The 26,220-nt window shown below is 55.0% G+C and overlaps 1 pseudogene; it reads right to left on the bottom strand.

Annotated features, from left to right (window-relative positions):
• LOC125555731 (uncharacterized) lies at window positions 1–26,148 on the bottom strand (annotated as a pseudogene).
• Between the last annotated feature and the right edge of the window lie 72 nt (window positions 26,149–26,220).

Genomic DNA, 26,220 nt, shown 5'->3' with positions numbered 1-26,220 from the left:
CTAGTCTCTGATGTGAGCGAGCCTCATCTTGTTCTCCTCTGACTCAAACCACTTCTCTAATGTAGGGCAACCATCAACGCACAGATATTCAAGTTTGGTCAGTTGTTTGATGCTGTCCGGAAAAGACCTGATGCCCTCGCAGTGCTTAATCTCCAGATTCTTGAGAGAGGTTAGTTCTCCTAACCACTCCGGTAGTGTCGTGATTGCACACTCACGCAGAGTTAGCTCCTGCAGAAATGTCAGTTCAACCAGCCATCTTGGCAGTTCTGCTTGGTTGAGGGACAATGATTCGAGGCACAATGTTTCCAGGGAGGAGAGGCGTTGGATTATCTCAGGTGAGGTGGTCAGATTCAGATCACTGCAACTGACGATAGATAACCAACTAAGGGAAGGGAGGTGGTGAAGCAACCTCCACTGATGCATGAGCACCTTGCTATCTTCAACACTCAGCTGTGTTAATGGAGAAGAGCAGGAAGTACCGTTGTGTGGAGGGCTCTCTCCCCATGATGATAGCATTGCGTCACAACCACGTATGAACAAAGACGTAGCTCTAGGCACACATGGTTTTATCCTCAGCTTGGCACAGTGCTCTATGGTCAAGCACTCAAGCTTAGGCTCACTTGCACCTTCCTCACCACTGGTATATCCCATGTTCTTCCACTCTTGCAAGCTCTTCATATAGTAGAGACCCAGCCATCGTAGGTTTGGTAGTTCACCAAGTGGTGGTAGGTTATTGCACTTCAGAAAATTACACAAATATAACTGATAGAAAGAACAGGGAGATATTGCCTAAGATCCATAAACCAATCAGGAATGCTCACACTCCCGTAACCAGATATAGTCAATATATGTGCACTGCTTGGTGGCACTAGAATTTTCAACACCTCCTTGTCCTCCACAAACCTTCCAGTCGCTACAGTCCATTGAAATCTCAACTTTTCAATTTTTTGTTTCTCTATCAGTTTTATACCGTGTGCTTCTTCTACAGAATTCACATTTTCAAGTCTATCTATCCACAGCTCAACAGGATTTGTAGGCTGAAGGCGGATGATATTGCTGCAACATCTATCACCTGAAGCATGCACCACAAAGTGTGGCAAAGAGGCACAGTTGAAGTGAGAGACCGCCAATTCTTCCAACCTAACATGTTTTAAATTTAGAACCTTCAGACTAACCATCTGGTCCATACGATCGGGAAGCTTCTTCAGTTTTTTGCAGCCTGCTAGGTCCAATGTATGAAGCTTCCTGAGGTTGCAAATACTTTCTGGTATACTGCTACACGCTCTATTATAAGACAAGTCCAGATACTCTAGACCGGAAAGTGTGCTGATAGAGGCAAGCAAGCTGTGAACTTTATCTGATGTGATCATACTGTCTATGGATCCTGATAGATTTAGATACCTAAGTTCTGTTAGGTTATCAATGACCTCTGATAGCTCTCTCCTATTCACGTCTATATTCGTTTGTCCTGCTAAACTCAAATATTGAAGTTTGGTAAATCCACCAAAAGATTTTGATATAGATATTCTTCTGCAATATGTTAAATCAAGATGCACCAACTGCTTCAGCTTCGCAAAGGATACTGGAAGTTCACAAATCTCATAACAATATGATAAATCAAGATGCATCAGAGATTTCATATCACCAATTGAATCAGGCAATGCTGAGATTTTCTGAGAGCCTCTAAGGTCGAGATAATTTAATTCTGAGAGCTCGGTGATACAATTGGGAATCATCGTATCTTGTATCCCTGGAGCATACAGAACCCTTAGTTGCTTCAGTTGACCAATACAATCAGGTAACTTCTTAATAAAGCACTCACTTAAATCCAAGACACAGAGGAACTTAGCTGCTGAAAAAACATCACCACAAAGTTCTCGTTTGCCACAGTCCCGAAAATGTAGCACCTTTAAGGTTGCAGGAAACTTCACGGACAACTCCAATGACTTGCTACAATCTGTGAGCAATGCATAGCGGCATTTGATTCCCACAGTGTTAATTTGATGGGCCAAGATCTCTTTTGCGAGATCATGCACTAGGTCATGCATCGTGAACAACATACCATCTTTGTCTTGCCTTCTTGTTCTATCAGTCTGCAGATAAAGAACACCTAATGGTGTCAGGATTTTGAATTTATTTTGTTTTATAATACTATATTTTTCAATGGAGGTACTGCCATAAAACTGTAAACATAGTAATATAGCAATGGAAATACTCTTCCATGCGGGTACCATATTTTCATGACCATTAATTTGAAACACTACTTTAACGTTGTGAGTATAGTATTAGAGCAAATGCCTAGTCAAAGATAAAAGTGTGTCTCTGTATATTATAGGAGAAAGAGTTGATTCGCTTGAGGGTCCAGATCATGGATGGTTGGGAGATGATCTGCTGCAGCTAGAATGCTGACATGTTGATTGGTCAGACCATGGCACTACAGCCTATCTGCAGTCCAGCACCGATCCTGGGCCAACAAGCCAATGAAACACCCATGCCTCCCAAATCGAACGCGATAATGGAGGTTGCACCGTGCCATCAAAGAGAACAGCATACGCCGACTGCACCCAGGGGCCGGGAGGTTCTAATTGAAGTCGTCCTTGCCAGAGGGCAGTACGATCTGGACTTTTGAAACAGGCTTTCGCCCCTGCTATATTAATATAGCAAACACCCGATAAAACTAACGATAAGTGTTGGGGCGGAAGCAGCATACTCATGTCCCAAAAGAAACGAAAGAGAAAATATAAAAGAGGAACAAATGCCAACAACGGCGGATCGACAAAAAACGAAGAAGCCTCGTGACCATTGTGCCCACCGGAGATCTCCCACCATGCTCCTACACTCCGAAGCGCCGGTACCAATCAACACCTCCAAGAAGGGACGCGACGATGACGACGTTGCTGCCAAGGGTTTCCCCTGGGACGTGGCCAGGAGAAAGGAAGGGTAGCACCCGACGCCCTTCAGGAAAGTCCGATGGCACCCTCAGGCGCTACTGTGTCGGTGTCGGATAGGCCGACATGGATTTCTCCCGATCTCAACCATCACCCCGGGTGCTCCGGAGCATGCCACCATACCGTCCACCACCCTGTGCCAACACGGTCTTCAAGCCGCCCACACTGTCTCACCACGACACCACGAAGTGGGCCTGCACAATGAAGAAGAGGAGCCGGGACTAGGCGCAACAGCACCGTCGGCACGCAGGAGGGCCCAACCTCCACCGTGAACGACAATAACCGACCGGACGCAACAACAGAAGCATACCAGGCCCGTGGGCTCATAGGCCCGGCCGGGCCCTGAAATGCACGTAAAGCTCCCATCGTCGCACTGCAGAAGACACGCCGTCGGCGTCGCCGCCCCCTGTCCGAGCCGCTCCTCCTCTTCACCGCACAATAGGCAGCAAGGCCGCGCTTGAGCCAGCCCGCTAGTATGTCTGGGCCGGGGGCACGCCGCCGGCCACCCCGCCGCAAGGAGCAGCGCCTGCACCTCGCCTGTCGCCGGCCACCACCACCAGGACACCGGACCGCCGCCGGCGCCCTGCCCCGGGAAGGAGAGCCGCACGTGAGTATAAAAGGTCCCGCCGCCGCTGACACCACCCGGGCTAGATCCAGGGGCACCCGCCAACGACCGCGGGGGGGTGTCGGTGTACTAGAGTGGGGGTACCCTAGTATCCCGAACTCGTGCACGGGCAGTCGCAGCATCCCGCGGCAAGGCTTGCCGGGTGACCGCCAAGATCCTCCGTGGTTCCTTTGGAGCCATTCAAGAACAAAGTGTCCGAGCCAAGAAGACAAAACCCTGGCAAGAGGAGCTTGCCGGGAAGGCTAAAAAAAGCATCCCAAGACCCCGGCAAGAGGAGCTTGCCGGGAAGGCCACCCAAGGCATTGCAAGGAACTTGCCGCGGCGCACCGCGCGCCCCGGCAAGGCCCGGTGAGCGACAAGCTCCCGGACGCGAGAAGACAACGACAGCGGCAAGGCGCTTGCCGCGGCAAGCCACCCCCCTGAGCCCGCGCTCCAGCACATCCACCAACGTGTCGCTTTAGGGCCCTTCCAGGCGTACGTGGCGGGAGGCTGTGCAGCCAACGGCGTGCGGTGGCAAGCGGCGCTGACAAGATCGCCATCGTGGCGAACGGTGGCGTCCCTGGCGGTCCCTTTTCGCACTGTTTAGGCGACACAGACGGGCATTTAAGGCTCTTGTCCCCTGCCGTCAGGGTTAGGTAGGATACACTGTAACAGGTAGCTGTGCCTACCACAGCACCTTTCCATTTTTGCCCTTTACCTCCGTTGCCACCTGTTGGGAACCCCTTGAGCATATAAAAGGAGGCCCGTGTGCAACGTAGAAGGGTTTTTTTTTGGCTAGTTCGAACACTCACGCTCGGTCTTGCTAGCTGCTGAAGTGTACTGTAGCACTCCACGCTCCCGGGCAAGAAATCAGTACAAACCACAAAGCAGGAGTAGGGTTTTACGCATCCGTGCGGCCCGAACCTGGGTAAATCGCTCGCGTGTATCGCCTCGATTGGCACTTTGCGCAATCTCCGCCCCCGCCGAACCGAAAGGGACCCGGTCCGCCGGTCCCATAGGTGCCCGTGGATCAGTACCCCGGCATCTTTGGCGCGCCAGGTAGGGGGCGTCGAAGTTGTGTGAACCAGATCCGGCGTTCTTGCGAGCTAGATCTTCATCCACATGCCGCCGAAGAAGAAGGTTTCGGAGGCGGCTGCTCCGTCCGTGCCTTGCCCACCACCGCCGGGACAAACGGCTGGTGGGACGAGCGCCGGCGGAAGAACGGGCGTAGACGAGGGAGCTCACGGTGCTGCCAGGACCAAGGGCGAGGCTGCGTTGCCCATCGGCGGCGTAGCCGGCTCCCACGACGATCGGGCGCACTCCAAGACCTCGGCGTCCGTACATGCACCGCGCCTGTCTCATGAGGCGCGGGACCGGCAGCGTCATGGTACTCATGGTACCATGCGTTTGCTAGACCAAGATCGGGCTGGTGGATCTCGGAGCGCTCAGGACCACCATGCACGCCAACATGCTGGCACGAGCGAGGCACGGTTGCCTGGACAGGATATTGCTCCTTCTAACGTCGTTAGAAGTCCGAGCATATCCCGCTCCTCGCACCGTTCGCCACCGTCGCCCGCCACTGCAGCAGAAGCTTTGGCGCGAGCTCAGCTGCTCCTAGACTACCCTCCAACGGCGGACAAGATCGACGATTGGAGGGCAACCATCCAGAGTCTCATCGGCTTCGCCAACGGCGACACTCCGCGGCAACCGAGCACGTCGCAGCCGCGGCAAGCCAGCCGGGCATGAGCCGGAGACGACAAGACTGGTGGGGGTGCAACTACTGTGCACTCTCCGCCCCGAAGGCCGAGATCGCCGACTCGCCGGATCCACCTCGACAGCGACTCCACCGCGTCATCAGATCCGCGAGCTCGTCGCGATCAGCGCCAAGTTCTTCAAGAACGACAGCAAGAGGACGCTCGTACTCGCATCGAGCGGCGAAGAGAAGCGCGACGTCAATCAGACCAGCGCGCTGGGCCCTCTGTCGACATGCATGCGCCAGGGGAACCAGGCGACTTGCCGTACGCGGTAGGTTGCCCTGCGTTCACTCGTGAGCTGCGGCAAGTCCAGTGGCCCAGCACGAAGAATTTCAAACTAGATGTACCAGAGAAGTACGACGGCAAGACGCATCCGTCGGAGTTCCTCAGCATCTACACCATCGCGGTGCAGCCTGCCGGGGGGCGGGACGACAAGATCCTTGCCAACTACTTCCCGCTGGTGCTCAAGCCCAACGTCAGGTCCTGGCTCATGCACTTGCCGGATAACTCCATATCCTCCTGGGCTGATCTATGCCATCAGTTTGTCGGCGCCTTTACAGGCGGCCACAAACCTCCTGGCCAAGAGAGTGACCTTCATCTGCTCGCCCAGAAGGAAGGAGAACCCCTGCGCAAGTACATTCAGAGGTTCAGCCGTGTACAGTATAACATCCCAGACGTCCACCTCGCCGCGGTCATCAGCGCGTTCCATCAGAACGTGCGTAACCGCAGGATGCGGGAGGAGATGGCGATGCGCAGGATCAGAGACGTCAGTGAGCTGTATGCCCTGGCCGACAAGTGTGCACGTGCTGAGGAAGGGAGGAAACTCCCCGGAGAGAAGACTGGAGCAGAAGGATCTGACAGCGAGGATGCTGTCCCGGCAAAGAAAAACCGGCGGCGGAACAGGAAGAAGAAAGGCAAAGAGGTGCTAGTTGTTGAGCAGTCCGGCAATGAAGGTGGCGCCAAAAAGGCCAAAGTTGGTAGCTCCGGCAAGGAGGTTGCCGCGTGCACCAACTGCCAGGCCGTGGCAGTCGCCGACAAGCAGGACGGCTCCGACAAGCAATACTGCAAGATTCACCGCACCAAGGGCCACGACCTCCAGAGCTGCAAGAAGGTCGAGCAGCTTGTCCAGCAGCAAAAGGCTGAGTACGAGCGGCGAGACAAGGAGCGGGCCCAAGGAGGTGCTGGAGAATCCGGCAAGAAGCGCGCCGGACGGGGAGGACGCCGCGACAAGGCCAAGCAGCGGCAAGGAGACAGGCCTCCCCGCGGCCGCGACAACGATGAAGACGACGACGACGACGAAGACATGGATGATGTTGAGACCAGTGAACAGGAATTTCAGAAAGCCACAGAGGTCTTGTGCGTTGACGGCGGTGCTTCTCTGCACACTTCACACCGCCAACTCAAGCAGTGGGTGCGGGAAGTCAATGCAGCGGAACCACCTGTCGAATCGCGCAAGCTTCTAAAATGGTCCAGCACGCCTATCATCTTTGACATTGAGGACCACCCTGATCGCACAACTGCGGTCGGGTGTCTGCCGATGTTGGTTTCACCAACTATCCGCAACCTCAAGGTCACTAAGATGTTAGTTGACGGCGGGGCCGGCTTGAACCTGATCTCCTCCGCTGTACTCCAGAAACTCCAAATCCCTGACAGCGAGCTCGAACAGACCGGCACATTCCAAGGAATCAACCCGGGAAGGAGCAAGCCGAAGGGGAAAGTCACGTTGCCAGTAACATTTGGCAGCGAGCTGAACTTCAGGACTGAGAGGGTCACGTTTGACGTTGCCGATCTTCCATTGCCTTACAATGGGATACTTGGCCGTCCAACACTCGCCAAGTTCATGGCAGCCTCTCACTACGCATATAACATGCTGAAGATGCCAGGCCCGATAAGCGTCATCTCTGTCCCTGGCGACAAGAAAGATGCTCTTATCTGTGCCGACAAGATCTACCGGGAAGCAGCAGCCGCATCAGAGCGCGAGTCACTTGCCGCTGAAGCTCCCGGGGGGAAGAAGACCAAGTCCGGCAAGAGTTCTGGTGCCCACAACGGCAAGCGCACCTCTTCGGAGTGCTGCTGCCGTCGAGGACGCACCATCGAGCTCCACCGGCAAGTGTAAGAAGACGATGGCAGCTCCGCCAGAGACGAAAAAGGTGTCCGCCAAGGAGGACGGCACTGGTGGTACATTCACCATCAGTGCCACTCTCGACCCTAAATAGGAAAGCGCGCTCGTTGCTTTCCTGCGGGCGAATGTCGACGTGTTTGCGTGGCAACCGTCTGACATCCCCGGTGTTCCCAGGAAAGTGATTGAGCACCACCTTGCCGTTTGTCCTCATGCGCGACCCGTCAAGCAGAAGGTCAGGAAACAAGCAGTGGAGCGCCAAGAGTTCATAGCAGAAGAGATCAAGAAATTGGAAGCAGCAGGCCTTGTCAGAGGAGTACTCCATCCCACGTGGTTGGCCAATCCTGTAGTCGTGCGCAAGGCAAATGGGAAATGGAGACTTTGTATCGATTTTACCGATGTTAACAAAGCTTGTCCCAAAGACCCATTTCCTTTGCCGCGCATTGACCAGATTGTTGACTCCACAGCCGGATGTGATTTGCTTTCATTTCTTGACGCATATTCAGGATATCATCAGATCTTCATGGCAGAAGAGGATGAGGAGAAGACCGCATTTATTACTCCTTGTGGCACGTACTGTTTCGTACGAATGCCTTTCGGATTAAAAAATGCTGGTTCAACATTTGCAAGAGTAGTCCATGTCGCCCTTGAGCCGCAAATACACAGAAATGTGGAAGCCTACATGGATGATATAGTGGTCAAGAGCAAGGACAGGGCAACTCTGATTCAAGATTTGGACGAAACCTTTGCAAATCTGCGCAAGATCAGCCTCAAGCTCAACCCAGAGAAGTGTGTGTTTGGAGTTCCTTCCGGCAAGCTTCTCGGGTTCTTCGTATCTCAGCGGGGGATTGAAGCCAATCCCGACAAGATCAAGGCCATTGAGCAGATTGAAGCACCCAAGCGCGTCAAGGACGTACAGAGACTTGCCGGTTGTATGGCTGCTCTCAGCAGGTTTATCTCTCGGTCTGCTGAGCGCGCCCTGCCATTTTTCAAATTGTTGAAAAAGGCAGGCCCAATGAGATGGACTCCTGAAGCGGAGGCTGCGCTGCAAGACCTGAAGAGATACCTGTCCTCCCCTCCAATACTTGTCGCACCTAAGCCACAAGAGAAGTTGCTGCTGTATATAGCGGCAACAAATCAAGTGGTTAGTGCTGCGTTAGTAGCAGAGAGGGAGGCAGATGACGAGCCCGCAACCATGGCAAGCACATCCAGCGACAAGCAGGGGGCTTCCCCGGCAAGCTCTGGTCCCGACAAAGATGGATCTGTGCAGATGCACGAGGAGATACACAAGAAAATGGTGCAGCGCCCAGTTTACTTTGTCAGTTCCCTTCTGCAGGGGGCTAGGTCAAGGTACTATGGTGTGCAGAAATTGCTTTTCGGCCTTATCATGGCCTCGAGAAAGCTGCGCCATTACTTCCAAGCACATGAGATCACAGTTGCCACTCGCTTTCCGCTGAAGAGGATATTACAGAATCCAGAAGCGACAGGCAGGATTGTTGAGTGGGCACTGGAACTGTCAAGCTTTGGCCTCAAGTTTGAGAGTACTTCAACTATCCAGAGCAGAGCATTGGCAGAATTTATAGCAGAATGGACGCCAACACCAGATGAAGAAATTCCAGAAACAAGCATCCCCGACAAGGAAGCAAGCAAAGAATGGCTGATGTACTTTGATGGTGCCTTTTCGCTGCAAGGCGCCGGCGCTGGTGTGCTGCTTATCGCACCCACCGGAGAGCACCTCAAGTACGTAGTCCAGATGCACTTTCCCAAGGAGCAAGCAACAAACAATACTGCAGAGTATGAGGGATTGCTTGCCGGTCTCAGGATCACGGCAGACCTTGGGATCAAGAAGCTCATTGTCAGGGGTGACTCACAGCTTGTCGTCCGCCAAGTAAACAAGAATTATCAGAGTCCGTTAATGGAAGCTTACGTTGACGAAGTGAGGAAGCTAGAAGAGCACTTTGACGGCCTACAAATGGAGCATGTTCCAAGAGCTCACAACGCCATTGCTGATGGCCTGTCAAAATGCGCCGCACTTAAGCTACCTGTGGAACCAGGAATCTTTGTGCTCAAGCTGACTCTACCGTCCGTAACACCATCAACTGGAAGAGCAAGAAAAGGAAGTTGATTTCTGGTGACTATTTGCCGGCAGAGCTTCCTAAAGCCGCCACCAAGAAGGTCCCTAAGATCAACGCCGAAGGCGCTGAGGAGCAGTCTGCTCCGGAAAGCCCTAGGGTTTGTTCCGTCGAAGCAGAAGCTCCCGATAAGTTTTGCTCCGGCAAGCTTGTCGGGGAATGTCAAGCTCCGGCAGAGACGCAACTTCTCGCCGTAGAAGCGGATGCTCGCAGCAGCTGAGACCAACACCAAGAGCGCTGAGGAGCGAGATGCTCCGGCAAGCCCTAGGGTTTGTTCCGTTGAAGCAGAAGCTCCCGGCAAGTTTTGCTTCGGCAAGCTTGTCGGGGAACATCAAGCTCCGGCAGAGCCGCAGGTTCTTGCCGTAGAAGCGGATATTCCCGCAGCAGCAGAGTTGCCTTTGGTCCTTGTTGTCGAGCCACAAGCTCCAACATGGGCACAGCAAATTTTCCGTTTCCTTCAGACAGGAGAACTTCCCAAAAAGCAAGAAGAAGCGGAAAGAGTAGCCTGGCAGTCAAGTATGTACCAGTTTGTCGACAAGACACTGTACAGAAGAAGACTCAACAGTGTGAAATTGAAGTGTATTCACCGGGAAGACGGACAAAAGTTGTTGGCAGAGATACACGGAGGCATATGTGGTCACCACATTGGCGCAAGAGCACTTATCGGCAAAGCATTCTGGCAAGGTTTCTTCTGGCCAACAGCCCTCCAGGATGCAACTGCACAAGTAACCAAGTGTGAAGCGTGCCAGTTCCATTCCAAGAAGATACACCAACCAGCTCAAGCTCTCCGGACGATCCCTTTGTCCTGGCCATTTTCGGTCTGGGGGCTCGACATCCTCGGCCCCTTTCCCCGAGCTGTCGGGGGCTTTGAGTACCTGTACGTTGCAATCGACAAGTTCACAAAGTGGCCGGAAGTGGAACCAGTGAGGAAGGTGACCGCACAGTCAGCCGTCAAGTTTTTCAGGTCGATTGTTTGCCGCTTCGGGATCCCTAACAGGATAATCACCGACAACGGTACACAATTCACGAGCCGCACCTTCATGCAGTACGTCCAAGATCTTGGCGCCAAGGTCTGCTTCGCTTCTGTTGCTCACCCGAGAAGCAACGGTCAAGCGGAGAGGGCAAATGCTAAAGTGCTGCGCGGGCTCAAGACCAGAACTTTCGACAGGCTGCACAAGTGCGGAAGAAACTGGATCGAGGAGCTGCCGGTGGTTCTTTGGTCGATCAGGACGACGCCAAATCGAGCCACTGGCCAGACACCTTTCGCTCTAGTCTATGGAGCAGAGGCAGTTATCCCCACGGAACTCGTATACGGGTCACCTCGAGTGCTCGCTTATGATGAGCTCGAGCAAGAGCAGCTGCGACAAGATGACGCGCTGCTCCTTGAGGAAGACCGTCTTCAGGCTGCTGTGCGAGCTGCTCGCTACCAGCAAGCTTTGCGCCGCTACCATAGCCGGAAAGTTAATGCCAGAAGTCTCGAGGAAGGCGACCTTGTTCTTCGGCGCGTTCAATCCGCCAAGAATTCCAACAAGTTGACGCCGAAGTGGGAAGGCCCTTACCGGGTGAAACGAGTCACTAGGCCTGGCGCTGTCCGCCTTGAGACCGAAGATGGGATTCCGGTGAGCAACTCCTGGAACATTGAGCATCTTCGTAAATTTTACCCGTAAGGCGCGGTTGCCGGAACCCGTTCCGGCAACCACCTTTTGTACAAGTCTTGCCGCTGTTGCATGTAATCCTTTGTACAAAGCCGGGCGCAGACCCCGTGCATAAATAAAGCTCGCGTGCTCCACGCATTTTGTCTGTTTGATGCTTTCTTTTTTTGGCATATATGATCTGACACTTTGTGCAGCACCTACTCCACGGTAAGCACTAACGAGCCGTAAAGCTCCATATCTGTATTGTCTCTTCTTTATTTTTCAAAGGAAGGTTCCCCTCGCCCACAAGTTTGCCGGGGGGGAGAGGAGAGGAGAAGATGATGGTATGGACCGGGCGTCGTTCAAGAGAGTTTTGCCTTGCCGGGGAGCAAACAACAGAAAAGCTAGGTTGCCAAAGTTTGAGCAATCAAATTTTTTAATTTTTGAGTTATCTCCCTTGAACGACCGCACTTTGTATGGAAAACCTGTGCGCGGAGGAACCTACTCGTAGCTAGTTGCGCCCTTACTTTGATTCGAGTCCGCTCAACAAATTAAGTGAGCTGCTAGCGCCCTTACTTTGTTTCGAGTCCGCTCAACAAACTAAGAGAGCTGCTGGCGCCCTTACTTTGTTTCGAGTCCACTCGACAGCATTAAGTGAGCTGCAACTAGTCGCGACAAGGTTTCTTGATGGTAGCGGCACCGCCAGCAGGCTGCTGACGTTCCACACTCAGCGCTCGCGGCTAAAGTGCCTGCACCGGCAAGTTCCCTAAAAGCGTAGGGTAAAAGCATACAAAGCAAAGAGTCAAGTAGAGGGAATGACATTGCAAATAATACCCAGAATAAAGTTATATTACAAAAATAGCTTGTCGCAGCTCTAATAGATTGTTTTCATGACAAGGTAAACAGCGACAAGGGAAGAAGAGATAGGCGGCCTAATCTACGCAATCGCCTTCAACCCTCTTGATCCCGCTCACCTTGTCCACAATGGGTGCGACAAGGGCTTTGAGCTCCTCCAGATCAGCTTCTGGCGGCAAGGTCCTGAGGATGTTGGTGAGTCGGAGGCCAGGATTGCGGAAGGCCACCTTCATCAACACTTTCTCGAGGGCCCTTGCGCAGACCCTGCGCGACTCGTCAGCCAGTTGCTTGGGGATCCTCTCTCGGAGTCGCTGAAGGGCCGTCGCCACGCCCTTGAAAAACAGAACGAGCTTGGCGCTGGGTTGGAGGTTGTCATCAGTGGGATACCCGAGATCCCCCATCCCCAGTTGCGCCAGCTCCTTGTCGATGTCCGTGGCGGCGTTCACAAGGCTCTCCGTCCAGTGCGTCACGGTCTCCCTGAAGGCGTTCTGAGCGGTGGCAGCACTCTCCAGCAGCGCCTTGTCGGCCTTGATTTCCTCCTTCAAGGCCGCCTCCCGCTTCTTGGCGCTGTCCAGAGTCTTGGTTAAAGTGGTTAGCTTCAACTCAAGATCCACGTTGGAGACCTTGGCAGCGCTGAGCTCCTTGCCCTTCTCGGAGAGATCAGCCTCCAGCCGCGCCACCTTCGTCTTCAACTCTTCCTTGGCGGCCTCAGCGGCGGCGGCAGCGTCCTCCGCTTGCTTGAGGGCTCCGCCAAGCTTCTCCTCGCACGAGGCAAGTTCCTCCTCGTGGGCGTCGAGATTGACCTTCCGTTGCGCCAGCTCGCCCTCCTCCGCGGCTAGCTTCACAGCGGCAAGTCGCTGGTGCTCTTCGGCTTCGGCCTTCTCGAGGAGAAAGGCCTTCTGCGCTTCAACGAGTCGCTCCCGCTCCTCCGCCAGGGATCGGAGGGCTTCCCGGTGGAAACCCCCGAGCTCTTCCGCGCGCTTTTCAATGTCCGCTCCCGCCTTCGCGACAAGTGCCTCGCGGGACTCCAGCTTGGCCTGTCGCGCGCGGTAGAGCGACATCAACCTCCGCAGTAGCCGCTCTTCTTCGGGCTCGTTGCTGCTGCTGCTTGGCGCGTCGACCAGCGTCAACCCTGCGGAGGCAAGCACCTCCCCGTCGAAGATCTCCCCCTCGACCGGCGCTCTGGAGCTTGATGCCCAGGGAAGATTGATGAAGACGTCGTTGCCGGCCTTCAGGTAGACGCCTGGCTGGGGCTCTTCGGAGCCTGGCGCTACGGCAGCGGCGGACGGGTCGGCGGTCGGTGCAGCGCCTGGCGCTCCTGCGGCCTCAGGGCCGTCAGTGCGATCGCCGGACCCCTCGCCAGTTGCCGCGGCGTCAGCCTTGGTGGTCTCCGCACCGGCGGCATCACCGGCGCCGGCTGCCTCGTCGGCGGCGACCTCAGTTTCCATCTGCTCCGCAGCGGATGGATCTGACGGCCGGAAAAGGGGGGAAGAGTCAAGCAAATTCCAGCAAAAACAAAAGAAGATCAAGAGAAGAACCCAAGGGAAGTTTTGAAGCAAGAGGAGTACCTGCACTAGGTTCTGCAGTCATGGTCTCCGCCGTCGGGGGGCCACTGGCGTTGTCCCTCGCCGGAGAACCCTCCCTTGTCGGAGACTTCTCCCTTGCCAGAGATCCCTCCATTGCCGGAGACTTCTCCCTTACCGGGAAGCCCTCTCTTGCCGGAGAATTCTCCCTTGTCGGGGGATTTTCCCTTGGCTCCTGGTGAGGCTGCTCGGTTCCTACACAAGTCAACAAGCAGATATCAGCAAAGACAAGTACCCGAACGCGCCTCGCAGCAGAAAGTAAATCGTACACTTACGCTGGGGGCTGCCCTGGAGGAAAGTCGCCGGGTCCGGCAAGCTTGTCTCGCGCGCACCACCTGCTGTCGCAGTAGGCTCGTCCTCGACGACGATCACCGGGGCCTTGGCTCTCTTTGCTGCTCTCTGAGCCAGAGTCCTGAGAAGGAACAAATTCAAAGCAAAGCAAATGAGATACAAGACAAACAGCAAGATTTGAAGAATTATAAGTACAACAAGGGAAGCTTACTCTTCTTCTTCTTCGTCGTCGGAGCTGAACGCGGAGAAGTCGAAGTCCGGTGCGCGCCCGGCGTGAGGAGGTGGAGGGGTAACTTCCCTTGGCCGCTTGGCGGGAGCGGTGGTGGTAGGATGAGACGACCCCGCTCCGTCTGTCGGCGCGGCGTGAGTAGCGGCAGGGACTGAAGCGGTGGTCCGGCTAGACTCCGCTCCAGTTGCCGTCGCAGCATGAGGCGCTCCCGCGGCAACGGTGCTTGCCGCGGTAGAGCGTGTCACGCGGCGCGGCGACTGTTGACCCGCTTGCCGCTCCGCCACGTCACAGGCCTTGCGGAGACGCCTTCTTGGCGGGGATGGAGGCCCTGCTTGCGGCGAGCTGCCTGAAGACGAGGAGGAAGAAGAGTTGATTTCCAACGAGCCGCTCGTGTCCTTGGCGGGCTCGCTCGGCTCGGCGTCACGCCCGACAAGCTCCTTCTTGCCGGCGGCTTCCCCTCGCTCGGCACGGCTTGCCGCTTCCGCTGCATCAGCCTCCTCCACAGTAAATCCGAACTCGCCCGCGGCTGCGGCTGCCGCTGCCTCCTCCATCCTGGTGGCGATGAGCGCCAACTCCGCATCCGTGGTGTCGCGGGTGAAGCCGTCCTCCTCGTCGGGATGGACTGGCACTTCCACCAAGTCATCGAAGAACTGCTGCACGACCTCGTCGGCAGGTTCCTGCCAAGTTGGCACAATTCCATGCGAGTCACACTCCGGCATCATTGCACGGATGCGATCGAGCGAGGAATTGTTGCACAACGGCACGACGCCCCCCGGCAACCTGAACACCTCGGGATGTTGGGGGTCATATTTGAACAACTCCTGCAGCATTGCGTTGAGCTCCAGGACTGTGAAGTTATAGTTGAGGCCCGGCCGCAGCCTCATAATGTCTGCCGCATTCTTGAACTCCCAAGTGGGCCTCCCCCGTTCCTGCAGGGGGGCGATGCGGCGGCGAAGGAAGTCTGCGCCAACAGCGCCAACAGTAAGCCCGGCAAGCCTGAGGCGTAGGATCCTGGTGACGGCAATTCTCAGCCTGACGTCTTCCGGGGCCACGTCGCTCCAGTCGCTGCCGCGTGCTACTGGGGTTTTGCGCCGGGTGGTGAATGGCTGCGGATCCTCTTCGTCAATCCAGCACCAATCCGCTCTCCACTCCTCCCACTTGCCGCGGAACTCTCCCTCCAGATAGGTCTCCTTCTTGCCGGCCCTTGAGATCCAGGCAATCCCGCCGGATAGAGGCTCTCCTCTCTCTACTCGGGGTATGAAGAAGTGGCGGAAGAGGGCTACGTTGGGAAGGACTCCGACAAAGTTTTCGCAGAGGTGTGCGAAAACTGCCATGGTCAGGACGACATTGGGGGTGAAGTCAAGGAGATGGAATCCGTACGTATTCATGATGTCGCAGAAGAAATCTGAGAAGGGCGGGCAGAGCCCACAGTAGAAGAACAGAGCAAAAAAGGGGTATCCGTTCGGAGCCTTCTTCCAAGCGATGGCGGGGAGTACCTTTGTGCGCGGATGCGCGCGCGTCTCCGCCGACCAGAAGAGGTAGTACTTCTCCCTCAGCTCCTTCGCGGCAAGCTTGGGGGGGAAAACTGCCTGCTCCTTCCGCAGCGCCGCGAGCCGCTGCGCCTCGGTCGACTTCACGGCCTTCCCCTTGTCGGCTTTCGGAGCCATGGCGGAAGCAGTGGAGGAGGCCGACGGCGTTGGTGATGCCGGCGGCAATGGGGGGCGGGGCGCTGCTCTCTCTCTCTCTGCTCTGGGAAGGCGAGGGAGCGGCGGAGGTTTCTGAGATTGGAGACAGCAACGGGCGAATGTGCGAACTGCCCCCATTTCCTCTGCTTATAAAGGGGGAGGGGGCGGACGTTCCGCATTTCCGAATAAAATAAGCACCCACGATCTCGCCCACGACGCCGCATTCAACGCGTGTCGTTCGGGGAGGGCGCGGTGGATACGGAGTAAGATACGGCGTAACATAGGCCGCGCGTGCCCGTGCCCTATTTTGGGCCTGGCCCAACAGCGCTCGGCACCGTGTATGGCCCAGGCCCGGGGGCTCCTGTCGGTGTACTAGAGTGGGGGTACCCTAGTATCCCGAACTCGTGCATGGGCAGTCGCAGCATCCCGCGGCAAGGCTTGCCGGGTGACCGCCAAGATCCTCCGTGGTTCCTTTGGAGCCATTCAAGAACAAAGTGTCCGAGCCAAGAAGACAAGACCCCGGCAAGAGGAGCTTGCCGGGAAGGCTAACAAAAGCATCCCAAGACCCCGACAATAGGAGCTTGCCGGGAAGGCCACCCAAGGCATTGCAAGGAACTTGCCGCGGCACACCGCGCGCCCCGGCAAGGCCCGGTGAGCAACAAGCTCCCGGACGCAACAAGACAACGACAGCGGCAAGGCGCTTGCCGCGGCAAGCCACCCCCCTGAGCCCGCGCTCCAGCACATCCACCAACGTGTCGCTCTGGGGCCCTTCCAGGCATACGTGGCGGGAGGCTGTGCAGCCAACGGCGTGCGGTGGCAAGCGGCGCTGACAAGATCGCCATCGTGGAGAACGGTGGCGTCCCTGGCGGTCCCTTTTCGCACTGTTTAGGCGACACAGACGGGCATTTAAGGCTCTTGTCCCCTGCCGTCAGGGTTAGGTAGGATACACTGTAACAGGTAGCTGTGCCTACCACAGCACCTTTCCATTTTTGCCCTTTACCTCCGTTGCCACCTGTTGGGAACCCCTTGAGCATATAAAAGGAGGCCCGTGTGCAACGTAGAAGGGTTTTTTTTGGCTAGTTCGAACACTCACGCTCGGTCTTGCTAGCTGCTGAAGTGTACTGTAGCACTCCACGCTCCCGGGCAAGAAATCAATACAAACCACAAAGCAGGAGTTGGTTTTTACGCATCCGTACGGCCCGAACCTGGGTAAATCGCTCGCGTGTATCGCCTCGATTGGCTCTTTGCGCAATCTCCGCCCCCGCCGAACCGAAAGGGACCCGGTCCGCCGGTCCCATAGGTGCCCGTGGATCAGTACCCCGGCATCTTTGGCGGCTGAGACGACCCCGCTCCGTCTGTCGGCGTGGCGTGAGTAGCGGCCTGGCCGCGCGTGCCCGTGCCCTGTTTTGGGCCTGGCCCAACAGCGCTCGGCACCGTGTATAGCCCAGGCTCGGGGGCTCCTGTCGGTGTACTAGAGTGGGGGTACCCTAGTATCCCGAACTCGTGCACGGGCAGTCGCAGCATCCCGCGGCAAGGCTTGCCGGGTGACCGCCAAGATCCTCCGTGGTTCCTTTGAAGCCATTCAAGAACAAAGAGTGCGAGCCAAGAAGACAAGACCCCGGCAAGAGGAGCTTGCCGGGAAGGCTAACAAAAGCATCCCAAGACCCCGGCAAGAGGAGCTTGCCGGGAAGGCCACCCAAGGCATTGCAAGGAACTTGCCGCGGCGCACCGCGCGCCCCGGCAAGGCCCGGTGAGCAACAAGCTCCCGGACGCGACAAGACAACGACAGCGGCAAGGCGCTTGCCGCGGCAAGCCACCCCCCTGAGCCCGCGCTCCAGCACATCCACCAACGTGTCGCTCTGGGGCCCTTCCAGGCATACGTGGCGGGAGGCTGTGCAGCCAACGGCGTGCGGTGGCAAGCGGCGCTGACAAGATCGCCATCGTGGCGAACGGTGGCGTCCCTGGCGGTCCCTTTTCGCACTGTTTAGGCGACACAGATGGGCATTTAAGGCTCTTGTCCCCTGCCGTCAGGGTTAGGTAGGATACACTGTAACAGGTAGCTGTGCCTACCACAGCACCTTTCCATTTTTGCCCTTTACCTCCGTTGCCACCTGTTGGGAACCCCTTGAGCATATAAAAGGAGGCCCGTGTTCAACGTAGAAGGTTTTTTTTTTGGCTAGTTCGAACACTCACGCTCGGTCTTGCTAGCTGCTGAAGTGTACTGTAGCACTCCACGCTCCCGGGCAAGAAATCAATACAAACCACAAAGCAGGAGTTGGGTTTTACGCATCCGTGCGGCCCGAACCTGGGTAAATCGCTCGCGTGTATCGCCTCGATTGGCTCTTTGCGCAATCTCCGTCCCCGCCGAACCGAAAGGGACCCGGTCCGCCGGTCCCATAGGGGCCCGTGGATCAGTACCCCGGCATCTTTGGCGGCTGAGACGACCCCGCTCCGTCTGTCGGCGTGGCGTGAGTAGCGGCAGGGACTGAAGTGGTGGTCCGGCTAGACTCCGCTCCAGTTGACGTCGTAGAATGAGGCGCTCCCGCGGCAACGGTGCTTGCCGCGGTAGAGCGTGTCACGCGGCGCGGCGACTGTTGACCCACTTGCCGCTCCGCCACGTCACAGGCCTTGCGGAGACGCCTTCTTGGCGGGGATGGAGGCCCTGCTTGCGGCGAGCTGCCTGAAGACGAGGAGGAAGAAGAGTTGATTTCCAACGAGCCGCTCGTGTCCTTGGCGGGCTCGCTCGGCTCGGCGTCACGCCCGACAAGCTCCTTCTTGCCGGCGGCTTCCCCTCGCTCGGCACGGCTTGCCGCTTCCGCTGCATCAGCCTCCTCCAGAGTAAATCCGAACTCGCCCGCGGCTGCGGCTGCCGCTGCCTCCTCCATCCTGGTGGCGATGAGCGCCAACTCCGCATCCGTGGTGTCGTGGGTGAGGCCGTCCTTCTCGTCGGGACAGACTGGCACTTCCACCAAGTCGTCGAAGAACTGCTGCACGACCTCGTCGGCAGGTTCCTGCCAAGTTGGCACAATTCCATGCGAGTCACACTCCGGCATCATTGCACGGATGCGATCGAGCGAGGAATTGTTGCACAACGGCACGACGCCCCCCGGCAACCTGAACACCTCGGGATGTTGGGGGTCATATTTGAACAACTCCTGCAGCATTGCGTTGAGCTCCAGGACGGTGAAGTTATAGTTGAGGCCCGGCCGCAGCCTCATAATGTCTGTCACGTTCTTGAACTCCCAAGTGGGCCTCCCCCATTCCTGCAGGGGGCGATGCGGCGGCGAAGGAAGTCTGCGCCAACAGCGCCAACAGTAAGCCCGGCAAGCCTGAGGCGCAGGATCCTGGTGACGGCAATTCTCAGCCTGTCGTCTTCCGGGGCCACGTCGCTCCAGTCGCTGCCGCGTGCTACTGGGGTTTTGCGCCGGGTGGTGAATGGCTGCGGATCCTCTTCGTCAATCCAGCACCAATCCGCTCTCCACTCCTCCCACTTGCCGCGGAACTCTCCCTCCAGATAGGTCTCCTTCTTGCCGGCCCTTGAGATCCAGGCAATCCCGCCGGATAGAGGCTCTCCTCTCTCTACTCGGGGTATGAAGAAGTGGCGGAAGAGGGCGACGTTGGGAAGGACTCCGACAAAGTTTTCGCAGAGGTGTGCGAAAACTGCCATGGTCAGGACGGCATTGGGGGTGAAGTCAAGGAGATGGAATCCGTACGTATTCATGATGTCGCAGAAGAAATCTGAGAAGGGCGGGTAGAGCCCACAGTAGAAGAACAGAGCAAAAAAGGGGTATCCGTTCGGAGCCTTCTTCCAAGCGATGGCGGGGAGTACCTTTATGCGCGGATGCGCGCGCGTCTCCGCCGACCAGAAGAGGTAGTACTTCTCCCTCAGCTCCTTCGCGGCAAGCTTGGGGGGGAAAACTGCCCGCTCCTTCCGCAGCGCCGCGAGCCGCTGCGCCTCGGTCGACTTCACGGCCTTCCCCTTGTCGGCTTTCGGAGCCATGGCGGAAGCAGTGGAGGAGGCCGACGGCGTTGGTGATGCTGGCGGCAATGGGGGGCGGGGCGCTGCTCTCTCTCTCTGCTCTGGGAAGGCGAGGGAGCGGCGGAGGTTTCTGAGATTGGAGACAGCAACGGGCGAATGTGCGAACTGCCCCCATTTCCTCTGCTTATAAAGGGGGAGGGGGCGGACGTTCCGCATTTCCGAATAAAATAAGCACCCACGATCTCGCCCACGACGCCGCATTCAACGCGTGCCGTTCGGGGAGGGCGCGGTGGATACGGAGTAAGATACGGCGTAACCTAGGCCGCGCGTGCCCATGCCCTGTTTTGGGCCTGGCCCAACAGCGCTCGGCACCGTGTATGGCCCAGGCCCGGGGGCTCCTGTCGGTGTACTAGAGTGGGGGTACCCTAGTATCCCGAACTCGTGCACGGACAGTCGCAGCATCCCGCGGCAAGGCTTGCCGGGTGACCGCCAAGATCCTCCGTGGTTCCTTTGGAGCCATTCAAGAACAAAGTGTCCGAGCCAAGAAGACAAGACCACGGCAAGAGGAGCTTGCCAGGAAGGCTAACAAAAGCATCCCAAGACCCCGGCAAGAGGAGCTTGCCGGGAAGGTCACCCAAGGCATTGCAAGGAACTTGCCGCGGCACACCGCGCGCCCCGGCAAGGCCCGGTGAGCGACAAGCTCCCGGACGCGACAAGACAACGACAGCGGCAAGGCGCTTGCCGCGGCAAGCCACCCTCCTGAGCCCGCGCTCCAGCACATCCACCAACGTGTCGCTCTGGGGCCCTTCCAGGCGTACGTGGCGGGAGGCTGTGCAGCCAACGGCGTGCGGTGGCAAGCGGCGCTGACAAGATCGCCATCGTGGCGAACGGTGGCGTCCCTGACGGTCTCTTTTCGCACTGTTTAGGCGACACAGACAGGCATTTAAGGCTCTTGTCCCTTGCCGTCAGGGTTAGGTAGGATACACTGTAACAGGTAGCTGTGCCTACCACAGCACCTTTCCATTTTTGCCCTTTACCTCCGTTGCCACCTGTTGGGAACCCCTTGAGCATATAAAAGGAGGCCCGTGTGCAACGTAGAAGGGGTTTTTTTTGGCTAGTTCGAACACTCACGCTCGGTCTTGCTAGCTGCTGAAGTGTACTGTAGCACTTCACGCTCCCGGGCAAGAAATCAATACAAACCACAAAGCAGGAGTAGGGTTTTACGCATCCGTGCGGCCCGAACCTGGGTAAATCGCTCGCGTGTATCGCCTCGATTGGCTCTTTGCGCAATCTCCGCCCCCGCCGAACCGAAAGGGACCCGGTCCGCCGGTCCCATAGGTGCCCGTGGATCAGTACCCCGGCAGGGGGGGGGGGGCACGCCGCCCCGGCCGCCTCCCCGGGAGACGGCGGTAGGCGGGGTCGGAGGAGCCTTGGATTCGAACTAAACCTAGGCACGGTGATCAATGATTTGGGCCTCCACGATATCTGTCAGGTGGATGAACTCACAATGCCCTGCACGTCCAGCGCCTGTCAACTACAATGCCGCACACAGAGCGCGTGTGCCATCAGACTAACGGCGGCGAGCACCGTGGGCACACGCTCTCCAACCCACTGCCGTCGACCCCTGAAACCTCCTCTTTTCTACAGATACTTAAAAACATAGTCATCTTGTACGTTGAGTAATTCTTTAGCTAAAATTAATCAGAATTGGATGGGTAATTTGGTCAACCATTGCTGGCCTCTGCATCACATGGCAGCCAGTAGGCCCGATCTAATCGGAGTCAACTCTGTCCCTCTATCCTACTGCACCTTCATTTTCTAAGGGGGTTCCAGAGTGTTAATATATATTTTCACACACGGACCTATGCACCCGTTAGCAACTACTTGCACTTGCGTACTTTTCAAAATAAAAATTTGACAATTATGTGCTGTGTATTAGAGCATGCGCACTAGCAAAAATATTTTAAATATCCATATTTGCTGTTCGTAACAGATAAAAATGACCAAAATGGGGGAAACAATGTTGCAAGAAATTTATCCTTTTCGTACAGTTCATGAATGACTATTTATTCACAACTGTTTGTTAGCTGGAAGAGCATCGTACGTTTGTACAATGAACAAATTTCTTTCCAAGAATTTTTTTCAATTTTTTTTGCGACACAAGCATGTGCACTATGATGCTTTTAATGCACTCATCATAAATTTATACACTGTGAGTTGGAATACATAAGGTTGAAAAGAAAATAGAATCATGTAGTAATTAACTCACCGAAGATGTCTCTGAATACTGAAGGAAGGACATCCCCAAAAGTTGCCTTGCATAATTCTCGCAGAGCTGCATAGGATCAAACATATAAGATTGCTCAGTGAATCCAAGAGCAATCCATTGATGAATTAGATCATACTTCAATATACAATGACCTTTTGGAAAGATTGCACAGTAGGAAAAGCACAACTTCAACCAATCAGGCATATGGCTATAGCTTATCGGCAAGGATGCTAGGACTTTATGATTTCTTGATGATGGATCTTTCAAAGTTGATAAATTCCAGATGTCTTTTTTTTTTTGAAAGATCCAGCATTTGCTGGCTTCATTAGATTGAGCAGAATAGAGTGGGTTACAAATTGTGATCAAGCGATCATGAATATGAAAGAAAAGAGGACAGCAGGGAGGTATTTACGTACCCCCCCCCCCCGGTGGTTTCTAGCACTCCATCTCGCAACTATCTCGCTATTATGTCCCCGAAAGGGGTCTCAATATCTTTCGCCCCCGCGAGTCGCCATTGCTCCATTGTGCGTCGTACGGCCGCGAGGATGTCATTTGGGCAGGCTGTCTTCTCCCTGAAAGTACAGTTGTTTCTCTCATTCCATAGCTCCCAGGTTACTGCCATAATCATTGTTTTGACCCTTTCTTTTCCTCCTTTTTTGCCTTGGAGACGATGTTGGATACTGCCGCTGTAGTGCTGTCCTGCTGTTGATCTGTTGGTCGAAGTGAGGAACAGTGCCTCCAGTTTGCAGCCCCCGTCCAGACTGCACGCGACACCGAACAGTTCCAGAACAGGTGGGTTGAAGATTCCAGGTTTCTAAGGCACAGTTGGCAGAAATAGGAGTTTGGCCATTGCCTCCTCTGCAGCGATCGTTACACCAAAGCCTGTCAAGATGGAGCAGCCACGCAAAAAACTTAATTTTTCCGGGGGCCCAAACTTTCCAGACCAAGCTGTTCATATCCGTGGGTGGGGTGGGGGTGTTTTGAAACTGCAGTTTGTATGCCGATTTTGCAGTATAGACTCCGTTGCTGCTAGCATTCCAAACAATCGTGTCCTCAGCTTGGTCCTGCCGTAATTGGCCATGGTCTCTGATCCTTTGCGCCATCCTGACAAAATCAGTGATAGTAGCTTCCCAGTCCCCGCTCTGAAGATCCTTAATCCATTGGTGGTCAAGGAGTGCCACAGCAACCGACCGTGATTTTCTCTTTGATTGCTTCTATAGCCGAGGGAAGGAGGTGCACAACGGCTCATCCCCCAGCCAGCAGCAGGTCCAGAACCTTGCTTTCTTGCCATCTCCAATGTTGACCCTCGTAGCCTTAGCAAATAAATCCTTGTCTCCTTGATCGCATGGCGTGGGGAAGCAAATCCAGGGGCTGTTTGGCTGAACCCAGGCTAGCCATAGCCAGCAAAGACGGAGGGCTCTACTCATGCTCTGCAGGTCTGGGATTCCTGCGCCTCCCTTCTCCATTGGAGTGCAAACTATTTTCCAACTAACCTTGCAAGCTGCACCTGTCGCCTCACTCTCTTGTGCCCACAGAAATTTTCGTCTCGCCTTGTCAATCTCTTTTGGCAGTTTCTTTGGCGGCCGTAGCGCTGTTAGTGCAAAGGTTGGCATTGCGGAGAGCACGCTACGGACTAAAACTCATCTACCGGCGATGTTCATAAGCTTTCCTTTCCATCCAGCAAGTCTAGCCCTAATCCTATCTAAAATGAACTGAAGATGCACTAGTCTAATTCTACGTGAAGAGATGGGCAGACCCAGATAAGTCATCGGGAAGTCTACAATTTTTCCCCTAAAATCCTGCAGCACCTCCGAGAGGTTTAAACCTTCACACCTAATTGGGGCTACTGACGATTTCTCCTGGTTCAGTCTAAGGCCTGTTGCGTCGCCAAAAAGGTGTAGAATTTGAAGCAAGGTTTGCACCTCCTTTCTGGTCGGGTTTGCGAAGATCACGGCGTCGTCGGCGTAGAGACTAACTCTCATACTCGTCCCCCTCCCTGGGAGAGGTTCTAAGATACCCTGAGCAGTCGCAACGGCGAGGAGACGGTGCAGTGGGTCAATTGCGATGATAAAAAGCAGCGATGAGAGCGGGTCACCCTGCCGAAGACCTTTCTTGTGCAGGATCGGGAGGCCAGCATCTCCATTTAGCAGACAGGAAGATGTTGCCGTGGACAGCAAGATCGCTACCCAATCTCTCCATCTAGAGCTGAAACCTAATCTTTGCAGCACCTCCAAAAGGTAGTCCCAAGATATGCTGTCAAAAGCTTTTTGTATATCTAGTTTAAAGAGCAGGCTGGCTTCTTTCTCTTCTGCAATGATCTCACAGTTCCTTGGATGTACAGGTAGCTGTCGTGGATGCACTTGCCCTTTTGGAAAGCCGATTGAGCTGATGAGATGATGTCTGGGATAGCCCTAGCTAATCTCATTGACAAGACCTTTGCAACCAGCTTAGCAACCGAGCTGATTAGGCTAATTGGTCTGAAGTGCTTGACTTCAGAGGCTTCTTCTTTTTTGGGGATAAGGGTTATGAATGCCTTGTTGATCTCCTCGAAGTTTTCCCCCGCAAGGTGGTAGAATTTGTTGAAAACAGCCATCACGTCGCCCTTGACCGTGTCCCAGCTAGCTCTAAAAAATTTGCCAGTAAAACCGTCCGACCCTGGCGCTTTTTCCGCCGGAGAGGCCACAACCGCTTTCCAAACTTCATCTTCAGAGAAAGGATTATCCAGGCCTCCAACCTCAATTCTTGGCATTTGCAATGCAGTCCAGTTGATTGAGTGTTGTCGTTGCTCTCTCGATCCCAGGAGGGCCGTGAATTGCTTCCTAATTTCCTCTGCTTTATCCTCATGTTCTGTCAGCACCCTTCCCTCCTGAGATGTGATTGAGTGTATGTAGTTCCTCCTTTTTCTGGCATTGTATTTGGCATGAAAAAACTTTGTGCTCGCGTCGCCTGCTCGCAGCCAGGTTACTCTAGAGGCTTGTCTCTTCCTCGCTCTCTCAATCGCAGCCAATCCCAAAACTCTGTTCTTGAGTTTTTTCCTTAGGGAGAATTCAGCTGTTGATAACTGTCGCTTCTCCTGGGCAATATCCAATCTCAGGATCACCTCGTGTGCTATGTGGAGTTGTAGCTTTGTCTTGCCGAACAGCGATCTGCTCCAAATTTTTAGGTCCTTTGCTGTTCTTTGCATTTTTATCTTGAGCCTAATGAACGGGCAGGAATGATTTACCGGCCTGTTCCAGGCGTGTTGCACCGTCTCTTTATAGTGTTGAAACTGGGGCCAAAATTTTTCAAACTTGAACCTTGCTGGTCTCGGCGGGGTTGCAGCGTGGGAGAGCAACAGAGGGCAGTGATCTGAGAATGATGTGGCTGCAGCACCTAAGAAGAAACCATCATGAGATGTTTCCCACTCTATGTTGCAAAAGAACCTGTCGATGCTACTGAACACTGGGTTCTCTCTTTCATTGCTCCAAGTAAATCTTCTGTTGCTGCACTTAATCTCCTTTAACCCTGCAAAAACTAGGGCTTTTCTGAATCTTCCCATGATCCTTCTTCTCAGGTTAAGGTTACTCTTGTCTCTTGCTTCGTAAATCATGTTGAAATCTCCTGTGATCAGCCACGGCTCGCCTAGGGGTGGGGCAGAGGCAGCAAGCTCTTGCAGGAAATCTTCCTTGAGAGTGTCATCGTTTGGTCCATACACAGTTGTCAACCAGAACTGCTCGCCTCTTCCCAGTTTAGAAACCTTGGCCGTGATCGAGAATCTGCCGATGGCATGGGAAGAGATCGAAACAATGTCCTTGTTCCAGAAAATGGCGGCGCCTCCTCTCGTCCCAATTGCCGGGAGCACTACACATCCCTGGAGGGATGCACCACCAACCTCCTTTGCGATCTGGGTAGTCCATTGTTCTATCTTTGTCTCTTGCAGGGTGAGAATTGCTGCTCTGTGTGCAACGGCTACCTCACTGATCGCCGTACGTCTAGCCGGAGCGTTGAGGCCTCTGACATTCCAGGACAGAATATTGCAGCAATGGCTACTCATGGAAACACCAAGCAATTCTCCGTCGACTAACATCTCTATTAAGATGGAAACAGTACACCAACAAGCTCTCCTGGGGGCGACGATGGCCACCAATAAACCCAAAAC

Source organism: Triticum urartu, chromosome 5A (genome assembly GCF_056163025.1).
Source record: "Triticum urartu cultivar PI428250 chromosome 5A, HENAU_Tu73, whole genome shotgun sequence".
Classification (NCBI taxonomy): domain Eukaryota; kingdom Viridiplantae; phylum Streptophyta; class Magnoliopsida; order Poales; family Poaceae; genus Triticum; species Triticum urartu.
This window is presented reverse-complemented; position numbering and strand designations above follow the sequence as displayed.